The sequence below is a fragment of the Bactrocera neohumeralis genome, unplaced genomic scaffold (assembly GCF_024586455.1).
Source record: "Bactrocera neohumeralis isolate Rockhampton unplaced genomic scaffold, APGP_CSIRO_Bneo_wtdbg2-racon-allhic-juicebox.fasta_v2 cluster11, whole genome shotgun sequence".
NCBI lineage: Eukaryota > Metazoa > Arthropoda > Insecta > Diptera > Tephritidae > Bactrocera > Bactrocera neohumeralis.
In genome coordinates this window covers 4,757,413-4,773,917 of record NW_026089624.1, presented here as the reverse complement: position 1 = coordinate 4,773,917, position 16,505 = coordinate 4,757,413, and the positions used below count along the sequence as shown (strand labels likewise).

Sequence of the window (16,505 nt, the reverse complement as noted above, 5' to 3'; positions counted from 1 at the left end):
TGGAATAGTTAAATTGGCAATATACATATTTTATTGTCATCGTTACTTGACTGTCGACGCGGATAGACGTGGGTGCGCATCGTTGCGATATTTAAAGTGTATTTTCGGTGATTTTTTGCGATTTCCTTTTATGCGGTCTTTTGTTTACGCGATTTAGCTGGCACCGTTATTGCCTGGCGCGTGTGCGTAGCGGTTCGGTGAAATTGTTTGTGCGATCGCGGGTAGCGAGGGTTGTTGACCGCGAGTGTTTTTGTGCGGGTACACATTTTTATAAAATTTTGTGCATTTTTGTGTACTGACAGTGAATAATATAGCGGTAAGCAATTTCATTCCACGTTGTTGTTATTGGCGGAAGCTTCGCACGGTTCCAGTGTAGCTCCGTGTTGTTGGCACTCTTGCTGACTGGACTGCCTGCCAATAGTTCTGTGCTGAGCATCTGGCGCTTAGTTGGCTCAGTGTCAGGAAGATCTGGACAGGATTGCCCAAAGGGTGCAAGCGGCTATCCAGTGTTGGAGATTGCGACTCCTATGAGGACAAACGGTCATAACAGCGAACCGTTTAGCCCACGGTGCGATTCGGCTCAGCGCTACATCGGTCGACTCCGGACCGTTACGGGGACTTTGTCCGGCCGGCAGCCAATTGAGTGGTCTTAATCCGACCACTGGTTGGGGTTGTGGGCTGTGCCAAAGCGAGCACGCTATAATCGACCGCTTGGGTGGTCGCTGTTATTGAGCGGGCCTTTGCGTGAGTCGTCAAGGACGGGCGTGCTAAGGGGGCCGGAAAAAAGCGCGATTACTGGCGGGGAGTAGTTGTTGTCGAGGGTGGGGCAGTCAGCCGTATTGCGGCTGCCAAAAGAACAAAAGAATTACGGGGGAGCTAAACGAGCTGGTTCCTGGGGCTAAGAATTTCGATGTAGGAACCGCGAAGGGGCTGTTGGAGCTTGCCTCAAAATATGAAGCGCTCTTGATGACGATCATAACCGAGAATGCCCATCGTCGCGGACAGGTAAATGCCCTTAAGAGAAGTTGCGGGAGACACTCCTCGACGCCGAGCAGGTTAATGCCGGCGCCGTCGGCACCGATGCCTGCACCTCCAGCATCTATGCTGGAAGCAATCGCACCGGTAACGCCGAAGCCTGTGGATACCTGTTCGGTCGTGGTAAGGAGTAAGGGGCCTCCAACTTCCTCTAAGGAAGTTATAAAGAAGGTGGTGAAAGAGCTGGGTCCATTACTTCGTGTGAGGGTCCACGAAGTTAGACCAATTAAGGGTGGTGGGGCGGTTATTCGCACTCCCTCTGTTTTAGAGAGGGAGAGAGTGGTGAGTAACAAAAAATTCGGGGAGGTGGGGTTGGACGTCTCTGTCAACCGGAAGTTGGGTCGTCGGGTGGTGGTTCAGGGGGACCATACGGAGATCGCCCATAAGGAATTCATGAAGGAACTACTCCGGCTGAACCTACAGGATTTCAGCCCGGGGTCCCAGACGTCGGATGTAAGGATGGTCAGTCGTCCCTGGAAGGTGACCGCTGACGGTAGCACCAATGTCGCCCTGGAGGGTACGGACAAGTTGATGTCCGCCCTCTTGGAAGCAGGTAGGTGCTACATAAAGTGGTTCTCTTTCGGGGTGCGACCGGAGAGCTCCGTCGCTGGCTGCTTCCGTTGCATGGGATTTGATCACCGGGTGGCTGAGTGTAGGGCTAAAGCAGATGTCTGCAGAAGGTGTGGTCAAGAAGGCCACAAAACTCCCGGTTGCGTCAATGCAGCACATTGCTGCACCTCCGGCAGACATCTGCTTTAGTTTCTAGTGAGTTTAAGGGTAGACCAGCTGGGCATCTTATGATGTCAGCTGTCTGCCCTACCTATTGTGGCATTGTTGAGCGCGCCCTCGCCAGACACTGATGGGTTTGATCATCCAGCTTAACTGTCAGGGCTCCTATGCCGTGATGTGTGAGTTGGGTTGTTGCATGGTTGAGGGTGGGTGCTGTATTGCTCTACTCCAGGAGCCCTACGCCACCAATGGTGTGGTTCGGAGTCGTCCTCGGGGTTTTGAGGTCTTCACTGACCTTAGAGCTAACGCCGCAATAGTTGTATAATCCACGCTACGATTGCGTGTAATCCACGTAGATGTGGATTCTTCACAACTGGGTATATGTGTAGCTATAGAAGGGGAGTTCGGTAGGATGATTTTCGCTAGTTTATATTGTAAATATAGCGAGCGTGTAGTAGCCCATTTATCCTGGGACTGGATGCGAATACCTCGTCCTCGATGTGGTATCGTCGATGGTTAGGTCTAAACGGGCCACAGGTTTTGATGGTTTGAACTGAGAGATGTGTAAAAGCTTATGGAAGTTCATTCCGGAGTACCTGGAGGCCATTCATAATAACTGCGTCTGGGAGGGATACTTTCTTTCTTCTTCTTCTTAATTGGCGTAGACACCGCTTACGCGATTATAGCCGAGTTAACAACAGCGCGCCAGTCGTTTCTTCTTTTCGCTACGTGGCGCCAATTGGATATTCCAAGAGAAGTCAGGTCCTTCTCCACTTGGTCCTTCCAACGGAGTGGAGGTCTTCCTCTTCCTCTGCTTCCCGCGGCGGGTACAGCGCCAAATACCTTCAGAGCTGGAGTGTTTCTGTCCATTCGGACAACATGACCTAGCCAGCGTAGCCGCTGTCTTTTAATTCGCTGAACTATGTCAATGTCGTCGTATATCTCGTACAGCTCATCGTTCCACCGAATGCGATATTCGCTGTGGCCAATGCGCAAAGGACCATAAATCATTCGCCGAATTTTTCTCTCGAAATCTCGTAACGTCGACTCATCGGTTGCTGTCATCGCCCAAGCCTCTGCACGATATAGCAGGACGGGAATTATGAGCGACTTATAGAGTTTAGCTTTTGTTCGTCGAGAGAGGACTTTACTTTTCAATTGCCTACTCAGTCCGAAGTAGCAAATGTTGGCTAGAGCAATCCTGCGTTGGATTTCCAGGCTGACATTGTTGGTGGTGTTAATGCTATAACGCGCCAGTCGTTTCTTCTTTTCGCTACGTGGCGCCAATCAGAGATTCCAATCGAAGTCAGGTCGTTCTCAACCTTGTCTTTCCAACAGAGTGGAGGTCTTCCTCTGCTTCCCCCGGCGGGTACTGCGTCCAAAACTTACTGAGCTGGGTATTGTCTTCCATTCGGACAACATGCCCTAGCTAGCGTAGGCGCTGTCTTTTAATACGCTGAACTATGTCAATGTCGTCGTTTTCTCATCGTTGCATCGAATGCGATATTCGCCGTGACCAACGCGTAAGGGACCTTAAATCTTTTGCAGAACTTTTCTCTCGAAAACTACAAACGTCGACTCATCAGTTGTTGTCCTCATACATGCCTCTGCACCATATAGCCGGACGGTAATGACTAAAAGAGTTTTGTTTTTGTTCGTCGAGAGAGGACTTTACTTCTCAATTGCCTACTCAGTCCGAAGTAGCACCTGTTGGCAAGAGCAATCCTGCGTTGGATTTCCAGGCTGACATTGTTGGTGGTATTTACGCTGGTTCCAAGATAGACGAAATTATCTACAACTTCAAAGGTATGACTGTCAACAGTGATGTGAGAGCCAAGTCGCGAGTGCGACGACTGTTTGTTTGATCGATCTGGTTGGTAGTTTTTCGATCGTGGAGGCTGAATTTACCGACCGTAGTGCCAAAGATACCTTCTTTGCCCACCCTGGCGTTGAAGTCGCCAAGCACGATTTTGACATCGTGGCGGGGGAGCTCTCATAAGCGCGCTCCAAGCACCCATAGAAGTCATCTTTGGTCACCTCGTCCTTCTCTTCTGTCGGGGCGTGGGCGCAAATCAGCGATATGTTGAAGAACCTCGATGCCTTTGATGCGGATTATGGCTAGATGTTCATTCACCGGAGTGAATGATAGTACTCGGCGACGGAGTCTCTCTCCCACCACGAATCCAACACCAAACTTGCACTCCTTTACGTCGGTGATGTCAGCCTCTATTTTCGCGAGGACATCAACCAGCTGAGCAGCGGCACCTTCCCAATTGAGGATCCGGAAATTCCAGGTGCATGCCCTCAAATCGTAGTCCTTATTTCGTTTGCCATGGTCGTCATTAAAAGGGGAATCTCTCATCCGAGGCTGTCGTTTAGATTTCATTGGGGGTGCTTTTTACGTGGCGGGTCCCAAGCTCAGCGCACAATCCTATGTAGGGGATGTTTCGCCTTCTCACATTAGCTCGCCTTCGAGCGGATGTTCTTAGGCTTCCCAGAGGATACTTGGTCTAAGACCGGAAGTCGTGAGCTGCTTGAGCCATGTGTAAAAGAATCGTTTCTGGCCACTCCCAAGTGAATGGCGATCAGAGAACTTTTCTCACTTGCGTGAACTTCTACACATAACTCCATCCTCCAGGGATACTCTCCACGCGTGTGAAAACGTGGTAGGGTTGTTCCTCTCCTGAAGTCCCCTGATAAGGTCAGGAGCGATCCTCGATCTTATCGGGGCATCAGTCTCCTACCAGTACTTGGAAAAGTGCTGGAAAGAGTAATGGTGGAACGGCTTCAGGAGCTAACGCGGGGTATGTGGTCGGAGAGGCAGTTTGAGTTCAGGAAAGGACGCAGTATAGAGGATGCGTGGTTTTTTGTTCAGAATGTCGTTAGTATGTCCTTGGCATATTTGTTGACTTTAAGGGAGCGTTTGATGACATAAGCTGGGATCGAGCGGTGCAACGTAATTTACTCTTTGGCGAAGTTATTTTTCGGACAGAAAGGTCTCTCTTGTCGGCATGAATGGGAGTGTGGAGATTGGAGTTGTTCGTGGCTGCCGCAGGGTTCCATCTATGGTCCATATATTTGGAACCTTATGATGAACACTCTGCTTGGGCAGCTCGAGCCTCTCTGTAAGTGTTGTGCGCAAGCGGACGACCTTCTTCTTATGGTTGAAGGTCGCTCGTGGTCGAGCGGGCGGGAGGAGATCTTTTAGGGATCGTTATTTCTTGGGGTTTAGATGTGGGGGTTGACATATCGATGGATAAAACGGTGGCAATGCTGCTGAAAGGTAGATTGTCACCGGTTCGTCCACCGATTGTCCGTGTGAATGGGGTCAGTATCAGATATGTGACGGAAGTCAAGAATGTGAAGGAGCGACTGCAGGCAACTGTAGGCAAAATACGACGGATTTTGGGGAGCGATTGGGGTCTCGGACGTCCTGCTGTCCGCACCATATATGTGCCACATATGGAGTCCCTGTATGGTGGGAGGCCGCCACGACTGTCTTGGGGTCTCAAAAACTCCTCTCAATCCAGCGTTGTATGATGCTTGCTTGTTTGCCTGTATGTCGCACCGTCTCGACGGATGCGATGCAGGTTTTGTTAGGTGCACCCCCTCTTGACCTGATTGTCATACAGCGTGCTTTTGCATTCAGGCTAAGAAGGGGCTTGAGTGTGTCATTGCTACGGAATGACTGGATTTCCGACGATGATGTGGAGAGGGAGGGATATCTAGGGAGCAAGAGGCTTCAAGATGATAAGGTTAGGTGTAGGTGGCAAGAACGTTGGGACAATAGTCCTAACGGCCGGGTGACGTACGAGTACATTCAGGACGTTGGGTTCGTTGAGGATAACCCAGGGCACCTATCGGATACGTCGGAGTGTTTTTGTGGGGCGGGGTTAGAAAATTGCCCGATGTACTCAGACATTACGGATCTGGGTGGGGTCCAACCCCTGGCCACCAGTTCAGAGCAGTATGGAAGCTCAACCAAAGAATTTTTTCAAAGTCTTGTTTTATTTCTTATTAATGAGTACCATAGAGATTACAAATTATAAATAACATTTAACAAATTTTTATTTTCTGTAAAAATTTCTTACTTTTTTCTTAAGGCTCTTCATTATGTTTTGTACAGTGTTTTCATCGATAGTACCGTACGACCTTCGCCACTTATTTCTAAAATCTTTTTAATTTTTTGCAGTACCTTTACTCTTCCGGAGATTCGATTTCATTAGAGCCCAATATCTCTCAATAGGTCGAAGCTCTGGGCAATTAGGTGGATTCGCTTTTCTTGGAACAATATTGACATTATTGCTTTCACACCACTCCATGGTAGCTGTAGAATAGTGAGAGGTTGTTAAATCAGGCCAGAACATTACAGTATCCTCATGTTCGCGAATAAATGGCAAAAGACGTTTTTGAAGGCACTCGCTAATATAAATTTTTGAATTGATTGTGCCCTGTGTTACAAAAAAACTGCTTCTCAAACCGCATTTACATATCACTTGCCAAACCATATACTGCTTGGGAAATTTGGTAATTTTCTTTTCCTTAAATTTTCTCTGTACTTGCCCCTTCTTCATACAGGTATAATATTCATGCCCCGGCAACTGTTTGAAATCTGCCTTAACGTATGGTTCGTCGTCCATCACGCAACAGTCAAATTTTGTTAGGTATCCTTCATATAAATTTCGAGCTCGTTTTTGAGCAACCAATTGCTTTTCATCGGAACGATCTGGCACTCTTTGAACTCTATATGTCTTTAGCTTACTATCACTTTTTATCCTTTGTACAGTACTTTTAGAGGTACCTGCTTTAACAGCAACATCTCGTACTGAAGTGTTGGGATTCTGCTAAAACTTCCTTTACTCTTTTGCTAAATTTCCTTCTGCACCTGCTTTTTTAGCTGAACCTTTTTCGTATAGTAGGTACACCTTTTTGTAATTCGAAACAACCCTTTTAACAGTACTTTCCAATGCTCCTGTTTTTTTTAGCTATAACTGAATATTTTAATTCTGGATTTTCCAGGTAAGTGGACAAAACCAATTCGCGCACTTTTTCTTGATTGCTAGACATCTTAATAGTTTGAAGTGTTGACACCAAATGTTATACATTTTGTTAATCGTCAGATTATAGAGAAAAAAAACAAAACCCCATTGAGACTAATGCCATAACAGTTACGTCATAATCTTAAGGAATAAAAGGGTAAATTTTTTACGGGACAGTCCTTACATATGCTCTTATTATAGTGAATAATAGTGCAGGAGTAGAGCAGAAGAGGCCCCGTCCCACGCCTTATATCTAACCATATGGCAATGTTTTGTCTAACATTCATCGAATGTAATTACTAAATCGACGGCTAAGTCCCAGATACTACACTTAAGAAAACACAGACTTGATCGTTCCTTTTAAATTTTGAATTGTTTTGAGCAATACTTCAGGAATATTTGTCAGCTGTTATGCACTCATCTCAAATTATGGTTCAACTTTTTCATGTTCAGTTACATTTATTACTCGTACTATAATACATATATATGTGTTTGTAAACAAAAACCACAATACCTGCCAGTAGTTGTGTGATTTTATTTTGTATTTTTGAAGAAAAAAATTATCAAATAATTCTTACATGAATATTGAACACATGCTTATGTTTTGAAATATAATTTTGTTTATTTATGAATTGTTGTGACTTTTAACTTAAAACAATAGAAAGTAGCCTATGCCCGTCCCGAGATTCCAAGCTACCTCATCACCAATTTTCAGCCAAATCGGTTCAGCCGTTCTTAGGTTATAAATATAGACATAATTTGCGAAATCGAGGGTGATATTGCAAAAAAAAAAGGCTGCCGTTAGGACCTTCTCCAGGACGGGTATACCCGTGCACATTTTTAGGTCTTTCCATTCTGTAGCTCGGGCGTAATGCGCGGACATACAAAAAAGGCGTTTAATTTTTATATGTAAGATAACAATCGTAGTAATAATAATTATTATTAACAATATGATTATGAAAGTTCTTCAATCTTTTTTATATTGTCTATTTCGTTTAAGACCATTTCATCTAATGATAAGCTTAGCTTAGTGTTATTATAAATAAAAATGTTGGCAATTTAACAAATCCATCTTTAAATATTTTATCATAATTAGAGAAAATTACATTGCTCATTTCAATTTTACAGTTGCTAAACATTATGAAATGGTCAGTTGTTAAGATATTAGGGGGAGTCTTGCTCCTGCAAAACCCTTGAACGGTGCACGAATTGCAGAACTTGGTGCACGGCACAACAACAAACACACGCAGAAAATTATTTGCAATGGCTGTAAAATATGTCAGATCAAAATCTATGTTTATTTTTGTGCAATGGCACGTAAACAAATAATTGTCATTTTACATAAAGACATATATTGTTTACCATAACTTTGTTATTTGCAGCAATGATATTGTTTTGGATGTGTTCAATACTATCATTTAAATTGTTTATTTTAACATAATGTCCATATAAAATAAATGTGAAGGAATATCTTTGTTAGATTGATTTACGCTATTCCATTTTTCTAAAATCTTTTGTCTGTCTATTTCGATAGTGTTAGTGAGTTTCTATATTGTATCATTGAAATTGTTGTTTTCAAGTATATTATTGTTAAAGGCTTCTATAATGTTGTGATTATTTTCGTCAATATTATTTAAATGTTTTTCTATTTGGGATCTATCTTCATCATATTCATCTATCTTCAGCTATCCATTTCATGCCTGATCCTGCTATGTTGGCTAAACGTCTTTTATTTTTATTTCTCTGTAAAGTATGTTATTTAGTTTTAGCTTTATTTATTTCTGAGAGGATAAGTTCTTTATAATCTATTAATTTTGATTGTTGCACATGTTCTCTGAGGTTTTCAATTGCTGTTTCTCTTTCATTAGGATCTATAATGTAGAGTATGGTTGTGTAGTCTGAAATAAGTAGTGTTTTTTTAATGTTGCTTGGGTATATATTTTCTAAATTCAAGTTTTTGTAACGAGGTTCATATTTATGCCTTAGTGGATTGAAATTTTTCACGCAACCTTCCTAATAATTTTGTGTGAATTCCTCCTTATTTTCGTTTCTTTTTCCTATAATATTGTTTTTTGCTTCCAAAATTTTATTTCTATTTAGTGTTTTTTCTATGTTTCCTTAAATTATGTCTAAAGGTTTTGCCTTTATTGTGAAATGTATAGACTTGTTGTACCACTCGATGCATTTGTATACTCGTTCTTGTGTAGACCATTGTAAATTTTGTGCTTCCAGTGTTCTAAATTTTTCGGATAATGTGCTGTGGAGCCTTTCTATATTTCCGTATGGTTATTTGGTTTTGTAAAATGTACTTGAATATCTTCCGTCCTTAAGAAATCTTTTACATTCTTGATTTAATTCTCATTGATAAGTACATTCTAATTTTTTCGATAATTGTGTTACTATTTCTGTCTTCCAACGGTATAGCTGTTGCATGTTTAGAAAATTTATCAACAAGTGGGATAAAGCTATGTTTTTTTATAGTGTAGACATCCATACGTAAAATTTCATTAACGTCAGATGGTGTTTCGGTGATATTAAATTTTGCTTTAATAGGGTTTCTTCCGTATTTTGATCTCTTGCAGATATCACAATTATTTATATACTTTTGTTTAAAAGTTTTTAAATTTTTGTGATGAGTTTGGTTTAAATTCCTTCGCAGTTTTCTGTTACTCCTGGATGACCTGTTTAGCAATTTGCTTAAACTAGTCATTTTCGCTGCTAACCTCTTTTGCACTAAAACTGCGTTTATAAAACCTTACTTCGGTATTCTATTAATTTGGTTTGGACCCGCTTGTATAAATTATCTGGAAGTTCCGTATATACAAGTATTCCTACTCGTTTCGATTTTATAATGGATTGTCAAAAAAGTCTTGCGGTATTTTTATTGATTTTTTTTTTTTTTATTGAAATTGAAATGAATTTTTGATGACTAATGCCCAGCTCTTGACCGACACTACAGCTGCTACTATGCCGGTCTCTTTCGACCAATTCAGCGATTTTATCGCAATTTTTCGACGACAGGCCTTCCGGAGCGTGGCGCATCTTCGACCACCTCTACACCAGAACGAAAACGTTGAAACCATCGTTGTGCGGCGGAAATGGAAACTGTATCGGGTCCATAAACTGCACAAATTTAATAGGCGGCTTGAGATGCATTTTTGCCTTTATCGTAGTAGTACTGTAAAATATGCCGTATTTTCTCTTTATTTTGCTCCATGTTTGCGACGCTATAACTCACGAACGATTTAAAAGAAACAACAATCAATCAAACACGTGTTAGCGCGTGAAATGAGCTTTCCAAAAAGGTATAGCATGCGACGAATAAAACTAGAACTACACGCTTTCAGCGCCAACTAGCGAAAATACCGCAAGACTTTTCTGACAACCAAACAATGTTGTCTAAACAAATCCGCCATATAATTGGTCTCTATGCCATTTTAACTTATATGTATGTAAATATTTTTATATTTCCATTTATTACTTTTGTATCCTCTGTTTTGTTTTGTTTTCACTTTTTTGAGAGGTAATTTCTGTGTTCACGTTCCCTGATATACTTTTTATCCGACTCATGAAATCAGCGACTTTATTTTCCATACCATTAATGTAATTAATGTGTATGTTATATTCGCCAAGTTTTAAGAGCCACCTTTGAAGTCTCGGGTTAATGTATTTTCCTTTAGTTTTTGTATGCAACCAAACAAGTGGTTGATGATCAGTTACGAATTCATATGGTTTACCATATAAATAGGGTCAAAAATAGTTGACCGTCCAGACGATTGCATGCAATTCTCTTTCGATTGCAGCATAATGTTTTTCGTGGTCATTTATTACCATGTTCAGACCGACACTTAATCACACGATTTCGGCTGTTGAATGGATTATCCCACTAATCTTAAATATTTATCAAGATTTTGCCATACAAAAATGACAGTTGAACTTCATTGAAATGATTTGAAACTGATGCACGCTAAATCTCTCTGGGCGACTCTGATTTTGCGCAATCTACTTGTCAGCAGTAGAAATCTGTTACATTATCACAGCTGATTTAGACACTACAAAGGGAAAAAAATGTAAACAAACAAATTTTTTTTAAAGCAATGAATCTAATTTCATCTGAAAATCAACTTAACAAATGAAAAAATGCATCCATTATTTCTATTATATGGAAAATATTAAAAAGAGCCGTCTTTTTATTTCAAAATACTATACGACAATCTTTTCTTTTGATAAATATTAAGCGATCTGAATTCTTGAATGACAATAACAGCTGTTTTTTGATCTTTCCAACGGCAGTGAGAACACTGTTGGGTTATGAAATGCTTAAATATACCTAATCTAATCTTTTAAATTTTCGGTCTCAACATGGTATAAGGTTCTACTTGCATAAGCCATGGGATGATCTCCTTGCGAAAGGCCCTTTCCTATTGCATTATCGCTAGCATCTGTTGTTAGTTTAAAATTTTTTGATCAGTCTGGTTATTTCAATATCGGAGGGTTAAAGAGCATTCTTTTCAATTTTTCAAAAGCATCGATATATTGTGTATCTTTTATGTTAACTTTTGTGTTTTTCCTTAGGATACCCAAATGTGATTTTATTTGTTTCTGAAAGTGAGGAATACTCAGTTTTTGAATGGCTTGCACTTTTGTTGAATTAGTTTTAATGCCGTCTGAACTCAAAGTATGATCAAGATAGTGGGTTTCTTTACAAAAAATTTCATTTGTCTATTTGGATTTTCAGATTGTTTTCCTTCAATTTCAAGAAAATTTGTTTTATGTTGTTCATGTGCTCGGCACAATTCCGATTTCTTTAGCACCGCGATTTGAAGGTACCGTTGGAAAGAGGAAGTCCTCCTGATTAAAAAATGTACAGGGTTATAGGTACCGCAAACGCTTAGTTTACATTACACATTACACACACTTTACTCACATTTTTCATTTCAAATTAATTAAATTAAACTATAAACTTTTAAATAAATCCACATTTTACACTTTTAACAGTCTTTTTACTTTAAAAATTACATTTTACACTCGTGATGAACATCATGTGTATGCTAAAAATTACGACGAAATGGAGCGCTGACATGTGATAATAAGGAAATTCGCTGAAATGCCTTTTTTCCCAAAAATTCCTCTACCCATTCATGTGGATATGTTCTTTATTTAATTTAATAACCAAATAAGTAATATTATATAGTAATATTATATAATAATATTATATTAGGTTGTCAAAAAAGTCTTGCGGTATTTTCGCTAGCTGGCTCTGAAAGCGCGTAGTTCTAGTTTTATTCGCTATACCTTTTTGGAAAGCTCATTTCACGCGCTAACATGTGTTTGATTGATTGTCGTTTCTTTTAAGTCGTTCGTGAGTTATAAATAAAATTTGTGCAGTTTCCATTTCCACCGCACAACCATGGTTTCAACGTTTTCGTTCTGGTGTAGAGGTGGTCGAAGATGTGCCACGCTCCGGAAGGCCTGTCGTCGAAAATTGCGATAAAATCGCTGAATTGGTCGAACGAGACCGGCATAGTAGCAGCCGTAGCATCGGTCAAGAGCTCAAAAATTCATTTCAATTTCAAAAAAAATCAATAAAAATACCGCATGACTTTTTTGACAACCCATTATATATTGTCACCTAATATACAAAAAAAACGTATTATCAAAAAATAAATGGAAATCTCTGACAGATATAATAACCAAAATTTAACCATTTTATAACGAAAACTCAAATTTTTTTTCAATATCAGTGCAAGATAACCAAACAATATAACCACTTTATAACGAAACTCAATGTATTTTTTTATTTTAACGCAGAAAGGAGTACTATGCGAAAGTACTTGAGTCACCCTGGGTATTCGCTCGACCAGGGTTATTTTTTTAAAGCGCGGCCGAAGGCCGCCAACGCAGAAAGGAGTACTACGCGAAAGTACTTCAGTCACATAAATCACATATTGCACATATACATATGTAGAAAGAATTTTTTTATAATTAATATAGAAAAAAGAATCACGCGAAAAAGCAAACAAAGAAAAATTGTTAAAAATCCTACATATTTGCTGTTTAAGATGTGGCAAGGCTTGTTTTCCTCATAATTGTAAACAATCTAACCTTCTTAACGATGAGTGCGCTAAGAGATTTTTAAATTAATACATTTAGGTAAAATATACCAAAATAAAAGTAAAATGCGAACTTATTTCAATGTTTAGAGTGTATATTTAAATATACAGAGTGAAAAACGTGAAAAGAATTTAGTGAAACATAGAGAAATACCATGTGTTATTAGTGCAAATTTTTGAACTTTTAATCGTGAATATTTAAAAAAATAAAAGTTATTTTTATATTATTTTTGGATATTTCTTCTCTGGAGAAGCTCCCCTATCCGCACATACCCCATTTATACAGAAATTCGGTTTTTTTACTCCTCCGCCAAAGTAATCGGAATCGTGCAATGTGCTTTTCTATGGAAGTGCTAAAAATGAGCATAATTTATTGATGTATTCCATAAGTACTACGTTAATCAAGCGTTGAAAGGCCGAGGGAGAATTTTTCAGTCCAAATGGCATACGAATGAATTCGTAATGCCCGAAAGGAGTAGAGAATGCAGGTTTCTTTTGATCGTTTTCTTCCATTAAAACTTGGAGAAATCCTTTCGCCAAGTCAATTCTTGAAAAGCAGTTCGCTTTCCCTAATTTGTCTAATATATTTTTTAAATTAGGAATAGGGAATTTTTCATCAATTGTTATTTCGTTGAGCTTTCTATAATCCACAACTATACGTCATATTTGTTTCCCTGAATTATCCGATATTTTGGGACTATTCAAATGGAAGAGTTATAGGGGGAACAGCTTTCTTTATTAATATTTTGCTTTAACATTTCAGCTATTTGTCTTTTAATTTCCTCTTCATGCATTTTTGGATACCTACATATATATTTTGAAATATGCGGGTTTATCCGTTGTTGTTATCATTTCATGTTTTATTTAAGCCTTTGTGTGTTAGTTTCACTTTCTTGATAAAATAAATCGGACTATTTTTGTAGAATTATATTTATATAGGCTTTTTCCTCTTCATTCATATCATCTCTATACAGCTTTGATATGTTCTCAACATTTAAGGTAGAAGATTCTAGTGTAATTATTTCTGTATTTATACCGAAATACCCTGAACAGGGTATATTAAGTTTGTCACGAGGTTTGTAACACCCAGAAGGAAGCGTCGGAGACCTTATAAAGTATATATATGTATATAAATGATCAGTATGTTGAGCTGAGTCGATTAAGCTATGTCCGTCTGTTTGTCTTTCCGTCCGTCCGTCCGTCTGTCTGTATATATACGAACTAGTCCCTCGGCTTTTCAGATATCCTTTTGAAATTTTGCAAACGTCATTTTTTCTTCAAGAAGCTGCTCATTTGTCGGAACGGCCGATATCGGATCACTATAACATATAGCTGCCATACAAACTGAACGATCGGAATCGAGTTCTTGTATGGAAAACTTTCACATTTGACAATGTATCTTCACAAAAGTGAACGATCGGAATCAAGCTCTAGTATGGAAAACTTTTTCATTTGACAAGATCTATTCACGAAATTTGATATGGATTATTTTCTAAAGCAACAATGTAATCCCCGAAGAAATTGTTCAGATCGGTTAACTATAACATATAGCTGTCATACAAACTGAATGATCGGAATCAAATGCTTGCATGGGAAACTTCCTCATTTGACAAAATATATCTACACGAAATTTGGTATGAGTTATTGTTCATAGAAATAATGTAATATCGAAAAAAATTGTTTAGATCGGTTAACTATAGCATATAGCTGCCATACAAACTGAACGATCGGAAAAAAGTTCTTGTATGTAAAACTTTTGCATTTGACAAGACATATTCACGAAATTTGGTACAGATTATTTTCTAAGGCAACAATGTAATATCCGAAGAAATTGTTCAGATCAGTTAACTATAGCATATAGCTGCCATACATACCGAACTATCTGAAAAAAGTTCTTGTATGGAAAACTTTTGCATTTGACAAGATACTTATATTCACATAATTTGGTATGGATTATTTTCTAAGGCAACAATGGAATCTTCGAAAAAATTGTTCAGATCGGATTACTATAGCATATAGCTTCCATATAAACTGAACACATAGATACTAAAAGAAATGCTCCTGTGAAGGGTGTATTAGCTTCGGTGCAGCCGAAGTTAACGTTTTTTCTTGTTTTTATTTTTTTGTTGTTAATTTTCAAAAAATCTTCTTTGAGAGTAGTTTTTGTATTAAGCTTTTTATATATTTTGACCAATTAGTTCATTAAACTTTTTATTTTTAAATGGGGTTACCTTCCAAGCTATTTTATTAGGATCATTTAATTCCTTAGGTACTTCCGTTATAGTTTCAAAATCGACTTCTGTTTTTCCTGCTAATGTACATAGGATTTTTCTAATCTAAGCCTTTTATATTCTTTTAATGAGTGTTCGTCGATCAGAGTAATCGTTGAGCCTGTATCAAATAAACTTTTAATTTTATTTTTTCTTATTGTTAATTCTACAATCGGTAAATTTTATTCTGGTTGGTTAATTGAAAATTTACCTCGCCATTTTCTTCTATATCCATGTTAGTTTCTTGAAGATGATCCACATTATTTTGGCTTCTAACTGGATACATTAGAATTCTATATGCCCCCTTGGAGTTGGAGAATTCCTTGGAGTGTTATGTTGTGTTTGGGTATTATTTTGCCTCCAATTACTCTTTCTATTTTGAAAAGTGTTATTTATTTACCTAACTTGGTTATGAATTACCTGATATTATTCTGCATAGTTACGGCGTGAACTGAAATAATTACCATTATTGGCTGAATATTGTTGCTTTTGCTAAATTTATTTTCTATTAAACTAAATTAAAAAACTCTTCTAGACAATAATATGCTCCTCTAAGGCTCATTAAGTTTCTACTATGTACTATGCTGGCTAAATGTACTAGTATATTATTTAAAAAGGTTTTTAAAATCATTGCTTGATTGGTTGAGAGACAAAACTCTTTTGGTTTTGTAAAATCTTTATAGTATTTGTTAATTAACTTATCTAAGATATTTTTAAGATATGAAAATTTTTGGCTTACATTATTGTTTCCCAAGTTCAATGCCTTGTGGTATAATTGATGGTATTATTCTCGAGCTCCGAAGATCCATTGGAGTTTTGTTTTACTTCCAGTTTGGGTCGTTGAGAGTTCTGATTACTTTTGCTGCTTCTAACCGGATGTTTTTTAGAACGTGCCGTTTGTAAAAGTAATCTTCAATGTTGTTCCCGGAGAAAAGTTCGATGATGAGCTCTATTTCGTTGATGAAAGTAGCAACGTCATATGTTTCGTCTCCTCGAAATTCTTGAATTCTTGCTGCTTCCTTCAATGCTTCTGACAATGGTAGTTGATAATCGGAATTGCGAATTACAGCTGATGGAATTTGATTTGGTTTTGACGACATTGATGACTCCCTTGTTCCAGTTAAGGTAGGTGGTTGCTCCTCGAAGATTGTTTTTTCTTCTGTCACATTCTTCAAATTCCCATTTGCTGTGTATCGTTTCATGTTGATTTTTCCAATTAGTTGTGGTGTGGTAAATTTTTTTTTTGCTTTATTTTAATTTGATTTAATCTAAATTTCACTTGAACAGTTAACCGCTTGTTCGTTTTAGTTACTTTTCTT

At 38.7% G+C, this 16,505-nt stretch overlaps 1 pseudogene; it reads left to right on the top strand.

The window, feature by feature from the left end:
- Positions 1 to 1,494: 1,494 nt before the first annotated feature.
- LOC126765867 (uncharacterized) overlaps positions 1,495 to 16,505 on the top strand; it is a 32,896-nt pseudogene continuing 17,885 nt past the window's right edge.